Source organism: Rhinatrema bivittatum, chromosome 9 (assembly GCF_901001135.1).
Source record: "Rhinatrema bivittatum chromosome 9, aRhiBiv1.1, whole genome shotgun sequence".
In the NCBI taxonomy this organism is placed as follows: domain Eukaryota; kingdom Metazoa; phylum Chordata; class Amphibia; order Gymnophiona; family Rhinatrematidae; genus Rhinatrema; species Rhinatrema bivittatum.
Window position 1 is genome coordinate 141,634,921 of NC_042623.1, and position 12,374 is coordinate 141,647,294.

General features: G+C 43.0%; 1 protein-coding gene across 3 annotated transcripts in view; it reads left to right on the top strand.

Moving 5' to 3' along the window:
* Nucleotides 1–12,374, top strand: part of CLSTN2 (calsyntenin 2) — a 1,635,505-nt gene that overhangs the window by 1,397,301 nt on the left and 225,830 nt on the right. The gene's annotated exons all lie outside the window — the stretch shown is intronic.

The following is a 12,374-nucleotide window of genomic DNA, read 5'->3' on the forward strand; positions in this document are numbered from 1 at the left end:
AATAGACGGAGGTGAAAACAACGTGGGGACACAAGTAGGGCTGCAACGTGAAGTACGTGAAGGAGGGGGGAGGGGGGGACTGAAGGCGAGTGTCATAGAGTCGTGGAATGCAGTGATTGGCTTTAGGTGCAAGGGGGGGGGGGGCAGAAGGAGTAAGCGTGGAGAGCTGGGATAGGTGGGGAGAAAATTCAAACTGCTGGTTAAGCAGTTTTAGTAACGCGGGCTTCAGTCGGTAGCTGGGGAGCGAGAGAGGGGCAGAAGGTTCGCGCGACCCTCCCACCCACCCTTAGTTCTAGGCGATTGTTGTTGGGGAATTGCAGTTTTGTTTGGGGGATTTGTCGCAGCGGGGGCGGTTGGTCCGAGCCATAACTGTTCAATTTTGTTGTTCAAGTTATTTGGATTTTGGTAAAGCCGACGGTGGTTGACAACTGAGGGCTGTTGTCAGGGTGTGGCTCCTTGCCGGATGAGGCGGGGGCCGCTTGGCCAGACTCCTTGCAAGTTGGAGGCGGGAGTACACCTGGGTTGGCTCCTTGCAAGAGAGTGTGGCGGGAGTCGGAACCTGGCGTGTTGGGGCCAAAGAGTGTAACAGAGAGGCTGGTTAGGCTATCCTGCCGGAAGGTGGCGGATAGTCTGGTGGGGGCTGGGCAATACCAAAGTCCTAGTTGTTGGTGTTAATGTGTGGATATAAGCTCGGACCACTGAATGATTAAAGCTGCGGCCTTGTTTTACCCACAATGAAATGTGTCTGTGATTATTGGATTGTAAGGGGGTGGTTGCGAGCGAGTGAGGTCCTGCATGCCCACATTATTACATAATGCACATTCTGTATCAGGGAAGAAATACATGAGGATTTTTTTTTCTCTGCTATTATATTGCTAACTGTAATCATACTATAATAGTTGCAGCTAGATTGTTTCAAGATCAAAATGAAAATCAGATTTTAGAAATCAATTTTAAAGTAAAGTAGGAAAGCACTGCACAGTGCACACTATGAATTTTCATATCTGGCATAAACTGGGCAAAAACTATTAGCAACTAGGAGTTTGTAGGAGCTCATATGATTTGCTTTATGATGTTCTTTATTCATGAGGAGGCCAACATTTAATCCACACCAGGATGGGCAAAGCTTTTAATTTCTTACCTTCAAGTCACCTACATGCAAAACTCAGCAGTCTCATTCAAAAGAAATCATTTCACAAACAGAATACATATTGTTCTTCTCATATTTGACATATGAGGATTAAGCAGAAAATTTGTGTGTATATATACATATTATTTCTGACATTACAATTCAATGTAAATACAAGGTTAATGGAACATTTTATTTACATTATTTTTTCTACAGATCATTTTTCAATGCTTGTTCTTGAAAAGCAAATTGCAGAAAGAGAATCTACCTTCAGTACTGATTTTCTTGGACGCTCTAATTTCTCTGCATTATACTTAAAACACAAGCTGTTTTGTACTTTATACTCTGGCAAGAAGATCTTTTACTTTATTAAAATGTATCAGACTTATTTAACTATCTGTCTTATATACAATCATCTTCATAAATGGGCAGTGTCAAAATGTATATATTCTTACAAAGCTCTCTCGCAAAGGATTAATTTTGTAGACAGAAGAAAATTGATATTGCTTTGTGAGTCTGGATTATTGCAACTCCCACTTGTGTTAAGTATTCTATACAAGGGCAATGGGTGACAAGCTCTGAAACAGATTTACAAGGCTTTTGGTCTTTTCCCTACAGAATAGGATATTAGATCTGGATGCTGTGGCTAAATGGATAAAGCTAATTACCTGCAGAAAAGGATGAAAGTGCAATTAGTGCAACTGCTTTTGCTCTCCCCTCTATTGTAGTTAATGTAAACAAAACAAACAAACAAAAACAAAACCCATAGTCTGAAGGGTCCCTATATGTCTACCAACCTTTATACAACACCCCCCCCCCCCCCGCCCAGGAACTCCTTAAATAACCCCTTTGTAAATCTCTGAACTGCATAGCTGAGAGTTTAAATTGGCATAATATATATTACTTATCCTAAATTCAAGATCCCTGATTACCTACAACAGATTTTGAGTAATTTCTGTACATTGTTCAAGATTCTGCAACATCTATATGGTCAATTTGCATATATTTACATTAATAAGGGGCCTATGAAGTATGTGGTATTAATAATAATGCATGTTTTAAAACAGATTTAATGCATGCATTAGAGAACACCAATTTATTAAGCCCATAACACAAGGATTAAAGGGCTGAATGCAGTAATGTAAAAATTGCCATGATCACATTCATTTTTATCATAGCTATATATTAAATTGTTGATATATCATGCTAATGACTTCCATCATTACTATGGTATTTGTAAAACATGCATTTACCTTGGCCTTATTACAGGGGTAAATGTAACAACACCTGTATAGGTGTAGTTAACTGACAAGTGTGTTGACCTACCTAATATCTTAGTAGCTAGGTAGATGGGAAAGACAATGTCCTGTATTTTCCTGTCCCCCAGAAAGAAACCCCCAACATATATGCAACTTTGCCCACTAAGAACATCCTGTCTGCAAGATATCTTCCCTTTCTACCTTCCCTAAACCACTCAACTAGCAGGAAGTTGCAGATCTGCTTCCTAAACAGCTCCAACAATGATCTCCATGTGGTAACATCTTCCAAGGCTTTAGAACATGATCTTTGATTGATGGCCCATGACAATCAACACCGCTTTGGATTTGAAACAGTTCACTATGACCCATATGTGGGGATTTAGTCTACAGTATTGTCAGGTGGCACCATTTAGAGATTATTGCTGGAGCAGGTAGGAGCTAGGCCTGCTGCCCCTCTTCTTTAGCTTTACAGGTTTCAGATTATCATGTAAGGAGTGTTTCATTTTAAATAGTTGGCAAATAGTTATTGGGAACTCAATATTCATCAACCTAGTGAGTTGGAAACTTATCTGCTTAAAGTTATCCTGATAATTTTATCCCGATATTCAATTAGACATATCTGGATACGTCTGTGGTTGAATATGTCTAGGTAAAGCGATCTGAATAACTTTAGGACAGTCTTTCATCCTAACCAGATTTAACCACACAACGCTTTGTAGGCAACTTTGTGTAGAATATCAATGCTGAGCAGTTTAAGTTTTACTGTGCTTAGAAACATCTTCATCTCTACCTTTTATATTTGGGTACATTTTATCTGGGCAGCAATTTGCTTGGACAAAATATTTCTGTTCAGCAGGGGGTAATCTGAACCACAAATATTTTTTCAGTTAACTTCCAGAGTTTGCCAGATTTTCTGAATATTGGATTCTGGTGTTTTAACTCCTGTATGTACTGCGTGTATCTTTGACTCTGCAACTTGTGAATGTAGAGAAACACAAATGGCTGACCATCTGGGTGAGGATTATACCATTCAGCATCTTGAAGTACAGATGGGCTTTGCTCGAGAACTGATTGAGGCCTGCCAAAATCTATAATGTATTGCTTATAATAACTATGTAATCATATGGAACAAGAAAAACACAATGCTTCAAATAGGCACAAAAATCCAATTAAAAAATTTTTTTTTCACTGAATAAAGACTTCACAAAAGATAGCTTGGTCCATATTGTTATACTGCCATACAGGAGATCTCACAGAGGTGGTGCACTCAGAGGTAGAAGAATACAGATTCTACTATGTAGCAATCCCTGCTAATCACCCAGTGGAAATGAGAGTACATCTCAAAAAGATACCTCTCCAACCAGACTGATGAAGGTCCCATGGTCCACCCAGGTGTGTCATCTGCAGAGCATAAGAGATGGCAAAGACAGCTGAGGGAAAAAATACGTATAGATAAAAATAATTTAAGATAATATATAATACAGTAACTTCAAAAATATTATTGAGCAAATAGAAGGGTAGATTTTTAAAAGGGCCGCTCATGCACCCATAAACGCATGTATTTTGCCACGCACAAAAATACATGCTATTTTATAACCTATTGGGTCAATTTTCAAAGGGCCACGTGCGTAAAAAGGGGAGGTTATGTGCGTGGCCAGGCCTTGCGCACATTTTAGAATGGGCCGGGCCACGCCGTAACCACTGTTACATGCAGAAGTGTAGGACCCTGAAAAAGGGGCAGGCCAGGACAGTGCTATTAGCTGCTGTCCCAGAGAAGCGTGCACCAGCAACCGGCTAGCACACGCAGATTACATCTGCTTTAGAGGAGCAGTAAGTAATTTAACAATAAAAAAGTAAGTAGTTAGGAAGGGGTTAGGGGTCGGGGAGAAGAGGAGAGGGGAAAGGATAGGAAGTTAGGTAGGGGTATAGGGAAGTTCCCTCCCATTCTGCTCCTTAATTGCATGTCATTTCAAATGAATGCATATCCCTACAAGAATCCAGTTCCTTGTCTCCCTAGTTGCTTCTCAAGGACCCTAAATATCTCTTTCAGATAACATTGGCAAGGACAGGCAGGACATAGGAACATACGACTTGCCATACTGGCTCAGACCAAAAGTCCATTAAGCCCAGACCAAAAGTCCATTAAGTCCATTAAGCCCAGGGATTTTAATATATACACAGCGCAGGCTGTGTATCTATCAAAATCCCGCATACTATTGTTTGCGCCTGGTGCGCGAACAAAAGTACACGCAGGCGCAGATTTATAAAATCTACCCCAATAGTTCTTTATTAGACTGGAAGCTGGACCACCAGAGGTGGCAGTAGTGAGTCACTGTGTCCGGCAAGGCTAAAGTCCTTCTGATACTGGAATGTAAGCTCTGGGTCGCTGAGCTGTAGAGAGAGACTAGAAGTAGTGAGTAGACTAGGTATACTGGATACAAGATGGTACACTCAAAATAATAGATCTCTGCAATGGTCTCTATGCCACAGAGAGTCTTTAGTACATTCAGGAACAGGAGCCGTAGGCGAGCAGTGGTTCCCACAAACAGTCTGTAATAAGAACTCACAATTGCGGTATATGAAATGGCTTCTAAAGTAGAAAAGAGTCTGTAATAGATTCCTGTAATCTTGCCAATGTAACTCTTGATCTCTGTAACTGCGATAACGTCTTGGATGGAAGGGAGTCTTCAGAGCACTAGGAATGTAGGCCCTCGTGGAGCGAGTACCAATTCCTAGATAATAGAACTCACTCGGGTAGATTTTCAAAGGGGTACGCGCGTACTAGGGGTGTGCATTCGTTTTGAACTTATAGGTAAAACGCAACTTATTTTTGTTTTTTAACTTAAAAAAGTGATGAGGCGAAAACGATCGGATTTCCAACTTATTCAACATAGCTATGTTGAATACGTTGGAAATCGCGATTGTTGATCCTAAATAAAAATTTAAACCCCTCACCCTCCTTAATCCCCCCCCAAGACTTACCAAAACTCCCTGGTGGTCGAGCAGGGAGTCAGGACGCCATTTCTGAACTCCTTTGCGAGGAGCACATGATGTCGGCGTCACGTCGGAGTGATGCGGACGTCACGTGATTCCCCGCGGGTTCGCTCCGGGACCCTAGTTGGACCCAAAAGGAACTTTTGGCCAGCTTGGGGGGGGTCAGAAATGGTGTCCTGACGCCCCGCTCGACCACCAGGGAGTTTTGGTAAGTCTTGGGGGGGGATTAAGGAGGGTGAGGGGTTTAAATTTTTATTTAGGGAATCGGTGCACGTATGGACATAGACTCAACTTATGGAATTCTCCATATGTCCATATTGACCGAAATTGACCCCCCCCTTTCGACTTATGGACTTATGAACATAAACATTTGGTCTGCACATCCCTAGCACGTACCCCCCGAAAACCTACCCCAAACCCCCCCTGCGCGCGCCGAGCCTATTTTGTATAGGCTCAGCGGTGCGCGCAAGCCCTGGGATGCGCGTAAATCCCGGGGCTTGTATGGAGGGGCGTGTCGGGGGGGGTGTCAGCGGTGACGTGGCATTTTGGGGGCGTGATGCGGCATTTCGGGGGCGGCACCGTGGGCGTGGTTTCGGCCCGGGGGCGTGGCTGTGGCCTCTGGACCAGCCCCCGGGACCGGAATTCGGAGCGGGGCAGCCGGCCGGCGCACGCAAAGTTACGCCTGCTTCCAGCAGGTGGGGGGGGGGTTTTAGATAGGGCCGGGGGGTGGGTTAGGTAGGGGAAGGGAAGGGAAGGTGCGGGGGGGGGGGGGGGTGGAAGGAAAGTTCCCTTCGAGGCCGCTCCGATTTCGGAGCGGCCTCGGAGGGAACAGAGGCAGGCTGCGCGGCTCGGCGCTTGCAGGCTGCCGATTTTGGGCAGCCTTGCACGCACCGACCCCGGATTTTAATGGATACGCGGGACTACGCTTATCTATTAAAATCCCGCGTACTCTTGTTCGCGCCTGGTGCGATCGCGCTAATTTATAAAATCCGGCCCACTGTGTTAACGTCCGCGATCACTTCCAGGAAATGAGCAGTATTCCGAGTGTTCTGGCAATCTGAAATCAAGAAGAGAGAGCGGAGCCCCCGTGGAGCGGGTACTCCTGTTAAGTTTGAAAAGGCCGAGCAGTGGGGACAGGTTCCCCGGCTGACTTGGAACGTTGTTGCAAGTATCATGGACTGCTGAAGCAAGTCCCGTTGGAGTTTCTTGCTAACTCGTTAGAGGTTAGCAAACAAAGACCTTTTAAAGTGCAAATGGATGATGTCACTACGGGGGGACGCCTCCGAGGTTCTCGTCCTTGCTGGTACAAAGTCTGGAGCGCGTGCGCATCCTTACATCATCGGAAACATGGCGGATCAGTAGCGTCAGGCCAGTCCAGGGGAATTGGGACCAAGGTGGCAGAGGGAAGCCGTGGCTGCACTGTCCATCAGAGCAGAAGAGAGTTGCATCCCAGGTAGAGAGGGTGGAGCGAGGGGCGAGAAGAGGCATGAACGCAACACACTCGCACTGAATTCACCTTACATGTTTTTAAATTAGGAGGGAAATTATGCAATTTCAATATATTGCAGGTATTTTGTAATACGCATGTACCTCATATGTGCAGATTATAAAATAATGTAAAAGATTTCCGTGCAGCCATATACAATTGTATATGTGGTTATGCAAACTTTGAAGGTTAACCTTATAGGTTAGATGCTAACAGTAATGAACAACATTAAATAGGCAAGTATGCTGTGCAAGAAATAATAAATATTACACATATGTAATAATTTTTTATAAAAACTACAATAACGGGATAAAAATATACTTTATTGAATAATTAATATGCATAAATTAAAAAGGAAGGCCTGACAAGGCCATATTTTGGCATTAATATTTGCATAAGGGTTTAACATTAATTAAAAAAACACAAATGTTTAAGAAAATCCAGATAACTGGTATGTCAAAAAAATTTAATAAGAACTCAGTTCTTTAAACAGATAAAAATTAATAGGACAATTCATAATTCTTAACTAAAAAATATATTATACACAACATACCTAATCAGAAAGAACAAGGCATGTTGGTGAAAGCAGGCTCACAACTGGTAGAGAGGTAAGGAATAGATTCCCAAAACAATCTGGGGTTGATTTTAAAACCCGCACGTGCACGTCCATGTGCGCGCGGATCCTGGCACACACATAAGGACACGGTGATTTTATAACATGCGCATGGGCACATGCTCACCAGATTTTAAAATCTGTGCATACATGTACGGGTGGCCCACAACTCATGCACGCAGGGGGGAATTTTAATAACCTAAGCATGGAGTGGACTGGGAGGAAATTTCCCTAACCCTAATCATATCCTTCTTCCCTGACCCCTAAACCTACCCTAAATATCCCCCAATTTTTTTTGTTCTGCGTACTTACTGTACTTCTGGAGCAGAAGTAATCTCCGCGTGCCAGCAGCTGGCTGGTGCGTGCTTCCCTGGGACAGCGTCAAATGGCGCTGTCCCAGCCTGCCCCCTGCCCCTCCCCTCCCCACCCAGACCATGCTTCCCAGCCCACCCCTTTCTTTGGAAGCTGCACTTCGGCATGTAATGGGAGTTATGAGCATGGCCGCGCCCTTCCAAAAATGCGTGCACTGTGTGCAGGGCCCGGGCACACATGTAACCCTCATTATTCATATGAACAGGGCTTTTAAAATTTACTTGTCTTCGAATAGTAAGATGAATATGAAATGAAAAAATAAAATAAAAATGAAAATGAAAAATATAATAAAAAATATGCATACTTATTTAATAAAGTATATTTTACCCCTTTATATATATATATATATATATATATATATATATATATATATATAAAATTACCTCCAAAGCAAATTTTGGAGAAAGGAAAAAAGCACTTTAAATTTCAGAAAGAAAAAAAAATACATCAAATCTTTCAATTATATAAAAACAATATATTTATTTCAAATCTATTAAAACAACCATTCCTTTCCAATATTAATTTTTTATATAAAAACACTCATATTAAGTATTCCCCACTGAGAGTTCTTCCCTCATAGAACTCCTCAACATTTATCTAAACATATATAGATCTCCACACATCAATGTTTATAGCCCTTACCACTATTCTACTGCTAAACTCAATCTCTCCCTGAGATATAGTACTTTGTACATTAATCACTGTTGATTATTAATAACAAAAAACACTACACTGAGTTTAATTCTTAATACATTCATGCACATGGTAGTGCTGTTATTACTATTTAACAATGCTTTATTACAATATTCTGTGGTCTGCACTATCACATGTAGATATCCAAGATGCGTTTTCAAGATCCCTCATCTGTAGTGTTTCCCGGTTATATAATTTTATATAGACAAGTATACTGTGCAGTAACAAAAGTATACTTTTCTATTTATGTTGCTCCTTTCCGCTAGCATCTACTCTTTTATAAGTTTGTGGTGTTGTGCCTCTTTCTGTAGGTCTGCTAACTATATCATTACCTTACTTGAGAGAGAGGTTCCTGTTTTATTGCTTTTGTTTCTCATATAAATTACCTTAGAGAATTCAAGTAGTGGTACATGTTGTGACTTCTGTTTATTTCCAAGTGTTAATGAGTTCTAAATAACCTTGTTTTTCATTTTCATGAGATGGATGTTTGAGGTACCTTGTTCACATAGTAAAGTGATTAAAAAATAAACAAAAGAAAGAATCTGTTAAGGAATTTTTTGTTGTAATATAGAAGGCAATTTCCAAAACAACATGAGTACTTACAAAGTCTTTGAGTACTTCAACCTGTGGACTTTGCACCAACTCTCACAGGCAAAGTACATGTGTTCTTTCCTATGAACATTGTCTAAGAAAAATCAACCAAAGACATTTGCACCTGCTCTTTTCTGCAAATTCTGTGGTTTTGCATTCCTTGTCCTATATCTAGCCCCAGAAATTCCCCCACTAAAAAGAGAATTTTCAAAGCGATCTGCATGCCAGAACTGGGAGATGTATGTGCATATAGCACATGTGCATATCAGCCTGATTTTATAAACCTGTCACATACGTGTACAACTACCGATGCGCACATATCTCACATCATAGAAAAAAGAGGCGGAATGTGGGCGAGGCATGGGCATTCTAGAGAGGGACCAAGAGATGTGCACACATGTAGCTATGCGCACGGGCGCTCATCCAGGTATATTTCTGCTTAAAGCTACTTCTGCTATAGATGATGTATAAGTCTGAATAAAACTATTTCAAGCCATATATGAACTGCTTGAGGGATCTGAGTTAACTGGGGGAAGTGCAGGTTAAATAACCAGGGGAGTCTTGAGGACATAGCTACAGATTGGGCACACTGGTGGATGAATTGGTCAAACTGGTCATTTCCTGGACATGTACGATATAAAATTCCCTCATTTGCTGTTGTATTTCTCTGTGAGGAGTTAGCAATCTCTTGAGAATCTGCTTGGGAGTTAGCAATCTGTTATTCTGTTATTGATCTGATGCCTGATGGGAGGACCAATCAGATAGTTGATGGTGGATTCTTGGACCAGTGGCAGATGCCCACGCCCCCGGTGATTGATCCCGAGAGGGACCACCGGTCAGGCTCAGAGTTAGGAGACAGACACACACTAGTTCTTTATTAGACAGTATACTGAACCACCAGAGGAGGCAGTAGTGAGCTGAAATGCCCAGCTGGGCTGTAGTCCCTCAGATAATGAACAGCAATCCCTGGAGGCTGAGCTGAAGAGAGACTGAGATATAGTGAGTAGGCAGGTTATGCAGATGTAACACTCACACAATGTCCCAATGAAGCCCAGGAGCTGGAAAGTATAGGCCTCGGGGAGCGAGTACCTGGTTCCAGGGAAAACTCAGAGAGAACGATGGTAACTCACAGATGTAGCTGAGATAGTTGGTAGTGAAGACTTCCAGGCAGAAGAGTATACAAGTAAGTCTGAGATGAGGGCCCTCGAGGAGCGAGTACCGGTTCCAGACTGTCACCTGAAAAAACAAGGAGAGAGCAAGGCCGCCGAGGAGCGGGTACCTCTGGTAAGTCCGAGGAGGGCAGAGTAGCTTAGACAGACAAAGCGAAAACAATGTCAATCCGTGTCCTTGCTAACTCGATGTGTTAGCAAATTCAAACACCTTAAATATCCTTCGCGGGTGATGTCATCTTCGGGGGACGCCCCCGAGGTTCACGCCAATGCCAGTACTTCAATCGGGGCCGTGCTGTGTGCGCGCCCCTAGGCCTCCAGGGAACATGGCGTTGAGCCGGTCTGGGAACGCCCAAGGGTCCTCGGCAAATGGACGCCGCGGCAGCCAATCTTCCTGCGGACGGAGAGGGAGGCGCCAGAGAGGTAAGGAGGGTGGAGAGAGGGCGTTGGGCACCGATGGACACAACATTTGCACATCTGACTGCAGACATATCCCTGCAGTGCAAGTACATGCTTAAAATTAGGAGCACAAATACACATGCTAGGCCTATCTTTTTAACATGCATTCATATGTGCACACAGGATATAAAATTTCAGCGCACCTTGCTGAGTGTCCATACACATGTATATATGGGCGCCTGTGGGCTTGTTTTAAAGTTACCATCATATTGTGTAACAATGCATCTATTTTTACCTGTGGGGCAGGTGGACAGTTTTCAAAAAGACCTTTTATTTGTATAAATGAAATATATCCATATTAATGGCTTTTAAAAATTCCCTAATCAGGTGAAAACACAAAAATTATATGTAACCTTTTGTATATACATCAACTCCAATAACCAACAAGAAAGGTATATAACATTTCATCATATAGCCTTATCATAAATATTTTATTATACAGATTTCTTAAATTTGTACAAAGTTTTATACAACGTTAAAAAATCATGAACTAGACATAAATACATATCTCAAATAACAAAATCTAAAACAATACTTCAGGTGCACATTATCAACTATAACCTTTTCCAAGAATACCTGAATGGACTATTCACACACTCTTCATTCATCCATCAATCATACCCACACATTCACAGACATCATAATAAAATGCCCCTCGCCCCTCCTTCCCAATTTCCCCAATATCCCAACCTTCCCAACACGGTCCCTTGATTCACTCGTTTGGGCTTCTTCAGGGGATGCTATCACACAAACAGCTTCACAGTTTATAGTTTTTCCCTATTCCAGCTTCATTCTGAGTCCAATGATTTCCATCCTTAGACACCATGAATCGAATCCCTTATTTCACCCATCTGGACTATTTCAAAATAATCCTGATTCCAACGAATCACTGCCATACTTGTCCAAACATACCACCGCCTCCAGCGCCTAATTCTCACACCACACTTTCTACATATATCTTATTGCAGTGTTTATTGTGCACCTTATTACATCAGTGTGACTTCCAAATTCCTGTTGCTCACCATCCAATAATTCTCCAACATTTGCTTACAAATCAATGGTGAGTAACAGGTGATTTGTTGGAATCAGGATTATTTTGAAATAGCCCAGATGGGTGAAATAAGGGATTCGATTCACTGGAGTAGATTTTAAAAAGGTGCACGCGGGCGTACATGTGCGCGTGCTACCCGACGCGCACACATGTACACCTGATTTTATAACTCGCGCGCGCTACCCGGCGCACGTGCATGTACACCCGATTTTATAACTTGCGCGCGCGAGTTATAAAATCAGGGGTCGGCGCACGCAATTGTGCAATTGTGCCCCTTGCACGCGCCGAGCCGCGCTGCCTTCCTCCGTTCCCTCCCCCTTAACCTGACCTTCCCACCCCTTCCCCTAACCTTTCCCACCCAGCCCTATTCTAACCCCCCCCCCCCCGTCCTTTGTCTTACCTTTTGCACCTGCCAGCAGGCTGCCGGCACGCGATCCTCCAACACAGCGGCAATAGCCGCTCTGTCGGAGGCCTCTGGACCCGCCACCTCCCCGCCCCGGACACCCTGCCCCACTCCGGCCCGTCCCTTTTGTAAAGCCCCAGGACTTACACACGTCC